The sequence below is a fragment of the Nicotiana sylvestris genome, chromosome 9, assembly GCF_000393655.2.
Source record: "Nicotiana sylvestris chromosome 9, ASM39365v2, whole genome shotgun sequence".
Lineage (NCBI taxonomy): Eukaryota > Viridiplantae > Streptophyta > Magnoliopsida > Solanales > Solanaceae > Nicotiana > Nicotiana sylvestris.
Window position 1 is genome coordinate 89,220,119 of NC_091065.1, and position 4,922 is coordinate 89,225,040.

The following is a 4,922-nucleotide window of genomic DNA, read 5'->3' on the forward strand; positions in this document are numbered from 1 at the left end:
GGAACTCCGGAAGAGCTCCAAGAGGGTCTTAAAAATACTTTTACATGGACAAAGTGTACCCATTAAGTACACCAATGAATATTCAATCACTTGAAGTGAATAAGGATCCGTTCCAACCTCTAGAAGAGGATGAGGAGCTCCTTGGTCCTGAAATACTCTATCTCGGTGTAGATGGTACACTTATTTATTGGTAATGTAGATGCAGGTTATTTATTTGATACCCATAAAGCTCGATTTCAAACCGGCAAGCAGGGAGTGCATATGATTGAGATCAGTGATTCATTCGAGAAACATGTGGGTTGGAATGTGATAAAAGACCCACAATATTATACGGAGACAATGTTTCATGCATAGCACTATTAAAGGGAGGATTTATAAAAGGAGATAGAACGAAGAACATTTCACCAGAATTATTCTACATACACGATCTTCAGAAAAATGGTGACATTGATGTGCAACAAATCCGTTCAAGTGATAATCCAGCAGATTTATTCACTAAATCTTTGCCAACTTCAACTTTTGAGAAGATGGTATACAAGATTGGAATGCGGAGACTCAAATATTTGAAACAAGGTTTTCATCAGGGGGAGTAAAATACGCGATGCACTCTTTTTCCCTTACTAAGGTTTTTTCCCATGGGGTTTTCCTTATAAGGTTTTTAATGAGGCACCTAACAATGCGTATTACTAAATATGTGTACTCTTTTTCCTTCACTAGAATTTTTTTTCCCACGTGGTTTTTCCTAGTGAGGTTTTAATGAGACACATTATCTTTTAATGAACATCCAAGGGGGAGTGTTATAAATATATTATATTATGGATGTTCATAATCTTCCTGAAGAAGCTTATCCATATGGGACTCCACCTTAAATATGTTTATCCATTTAGTACTCTATTGGAAATAAGCTTCCTGAAGAAGCTTATCACTTCGGTACCTGGTTATGGATAAACATTACCCTAGATAGAAGATTATCCATACCGGGTATAATAAGCTTATCCATTCAGTACTCCGTTATGGATAAACATTGCTCTCAGTAGAAGATTATCCATATCTGGTATAGTAGCAGCTTGCAGTAGCAGCTTACACAACAACTTGCAGTAGCAGCTTACACAGCAGCTTGCGTAGCAACTTACACAACAGCTTGTAATAGCAGCTTACACAACAACTTGTAGTAGCAGCTTACATAGCAGCTTGCGTAGTAGCTTACACAACAGCTTCCTTTCTTTTATAAATAGAAGAAATTTCAGTTCATTATGTACATCAGTTTGAATTCGAATAATATATCAGTTTCTCTCTATACTTGTCTTTACTTTATAGTCTTTATTTTATAACATACTTTAATTTATATAATTATTTTCTTGAAAATATACTTTTCCATTAAAGTGTAGTCCATGTTTTGACTACTTATAATTTTAGTTTTGACCATCTATATTACGACCCGGAATTCCCATCGCCAGGACCGTGATGATACCTAACATTTTACTTGCTAGGTAAGTCAACGTTAGAACAATCTATCCATTTTTAATAGTTTAGATTAAATAAAGAGAAAGAACTGGAATAACTGCAGAAATCTAAAGTAAAATTCGGAAGCTAAAACAACCAAACGTGTGCTAAAATCCCTAGACCCGGTGTCACAGGTGCACGAGCTACTAGAATAGTGCATACAAGAATCTGAAATAAATATAAAGTTGTCGGAAGGAAAATACACAACTAAATAAAAGGGAGGGGGACTCTAGGAGCTGAAGGCGCAGAGCAGTTGTATCTCAAGTCTCCGCAAAGCTAATCAATCCAAGCACGCTAATAGCCGCCGCTAGGACCAACTCCAAAATATGCACAAGAACTGCAGACTGTAGTATGAGTGCAACCGACCCCATGTACTCTGTAAGTGTCGAGCCTAACCTCGACAAAGTAGTGACAAGGATAAGGCAGGTCACCTACACTACAACTTTTACGCAGTATATAATAAAGACAAAAGGAAATACGGAATAAAATAAGACAGTCAACCGAAGATAATAGGTGCATTCTCAAGAAAAAAGCCAGTGTCGTTCAGAATTATCAATCCTTAGAGTTTCAAATGAAAATACCGAAAACCAACACTGCTCAAGGAAATAGAAACACATAGGTTGTTGCGGCGCGCAACCCGATCCCATCGTACAACACAAAATTCTTCCTTATTTCACTGTAACAACATCAACAATAATAATTATTATTTATGTTGTGGCGGGCAACCCGATCCCACCAAATATCAATATCAATATCATAATTTATCCTTATTTCTGCCTGTTGCGACATGCAACCTGATCACACCATGTCATTGCGAATTCACCCTTATTCCTTCCACCATATCAATTCACCCTTATTTCACATGTTGCGGTGTGCAACCCGATCCCACCATATCAGTACCAAATACTCAATATGCATAGTCAAATCAATAATTCAAATCATGAGAACCTTTACGATCAATAAATACCTAACTAAACTAAAAAGAAAACCTTGTACAACACGGGAATTCATATAGGTAATACTACACAGTAGGTCAAGTCCGGTAAATGACAATTTGAAGGTGCAAGTAAGCCACTTAAGCCAAGTAGCAATGAATCATGAAAATATGAAAGTATCTAACATTATTAACAGAAGGAAACACGAATTAACATGTAGCAATTAAGCATGGAAGGCATTAGAGAATATAACATTTAAGACATGAAATGAGATAATTAAGGAAAAGCAGAAAATCAGGGAGAACAAGTAATTCGGCGATATATAAGCACTCGTCACCTTGCATATACACTGCAACACATGAAATTCACATAGCACATAGTCTGAGGGTTCCTAATTCCCTCAAGTCAAGGTTAGACTCAACACTTACCTCACTCTGCAGTCAATTTAGAGCTCTACCGGGGCTTTTCCCCTAGAATCAGGCTCCAAACCACTCGTATCTAGCCACAATTGACTTAATAATATCAAATATTGCTAAAGGAATCAATTACAATGCATAAATTTAGAATTTCCAAACTTTTTCCCAAAAAGTCAAAAATCGACCTCGAGCCCGCTTAGTCAAAATCCGAGGTTCGGACCAAAATCTATTTACCCATTCACCCCCAAACCCGATTATGTCATTAGTTTCAAAATCCGACCTCAAATTGAGGTCTAAATCCCCAATTTACAAAAAATCCCGATTTTTCCTAAATTCCTAGTTTTCTACAATGGAAAAATAAAGATTAGGGCTAGGAATTAATCGGTGATATAAGAAATGGAAGAAAATGAGTTAAAGTGTACAAACCTATGAATTGGTGTTGAGTTTTCTCTTAAAAATCGCTCCTAGTCCGAGCTCTAATCGAAGGGTTATGAAAAATAGGAGAAATCCCATTTTTGAAATGTTTTAAGGTTTGGGCATCAGGCCTTCTTTGAAATCGCGAAGACCTGCCGCGTTCGCCATGTGCAGCAACCCAAGTGGCCTTCGCGTTCGCGAAGGGCCTGCCGCATTCGCTATGTGCAACAGCCTAAGTGGCTTTCACGTTCGCGAAGGCTGCTCCACCTGGCCTTCACGTTCGCGAGCCAGTGGTCGCGTTCACGTATAGAAGCAATTGTCCCCTCCCCCATGTCCCTAAAGCTATGCGTTCATGAGAATATGGTCGTGTTCGCGAAGGGTAAGGCCCCCATTGCTCCACATTCGCGACCCAGCTATCCCGTTTGCGATGAAGAAAATCTACCCAGACTCTGAGGAAAAAACAGATTTTCTAAGTCCAAAACTACCTGTAGCCTATCTGAAATTCACCCGAGCCCTCGGGGCTCCAAAACAATTATGCACACAAGTCCAAAAACCTCATACGACTCGCTCGCGCGATCAAAATGCAAAAACAATTCCTAGAACTACAAATCGGATACCAAATCAACTGAAATTTTCAAGAAAACTTTAAAACTTCTATTTTAACAACCGAACGTCCGAATCACGTCAAACCAACCCTGTTTCTCACCAAATTTGACAAAAAAGTCATAAATATAGTAATGGACCTGTACCGGACTCTAGAACTAAAATACAGACCCCGTATCAATAAAATTAAACCTCGGTCAATTTTTAGAAATCATTATATCTTTAAACTTTTAATTTTCGACAAAAATCAATAACTCGAGCTAGGGACCTCCGAATTCGATTCCGGACATACGCCCAGGTCCCAAATCATGATACGGACCCATCAGGATCGTCAAAATATGAATCCAAGTCCATTTACTCAAAATGTTGACTGAAGTCAACTCAAATAAATTTTTAAGGTAAAATTCTTATTTTTATCAGTTTTTAACATAAAAGCCTTTCGGAAAAAACCTGGACTGTGCATGCAAATCAAGGAAAGATAAATGGAGCTATCCGAGGTATCGAAACACAAAAATGAAGAGCAAAATATAAATGACCTATCGGGTCTTCACATTTTCCACCTCTAAAATAAATGTTCGTCCTCGAACGGACATAGAAAGGTGCCTAGACTGGTGAAAAAGTGTGGATATCTACTCCGCATGTCCGACTCAGACTCCCACGTGGTTGCCTCGACCGATTGGCCTCTTCACTGCACTCGAACTGAAGGATAATTCTTTTACCTCAGCTGCCGAACTTGCCAGACTAGAACAGCCACCGGCTCCTCCTCATAAGTCAAATCCTTGTCCAACTGGACTAAGCTGAAATCTAGCACATGGGATGGATTACCGTGATACTTCCGAAGAATGGACACATGGAACACCGGATGGACTGCTGATAAACTAGGTGGAAATACAAGCTTGTAAGCCACCTTTACCACTCTCTCAAGAATCTCAAAAGGTCTGATATACTTAGGGCTCAACTTGCCCTTCTTTCTGAACCTCATCATATCCTTTATGGGTGAAACCCGACGTAACTCTTCTGCCTAGACTAAGCTGTGTGAAGTCGATCCTGA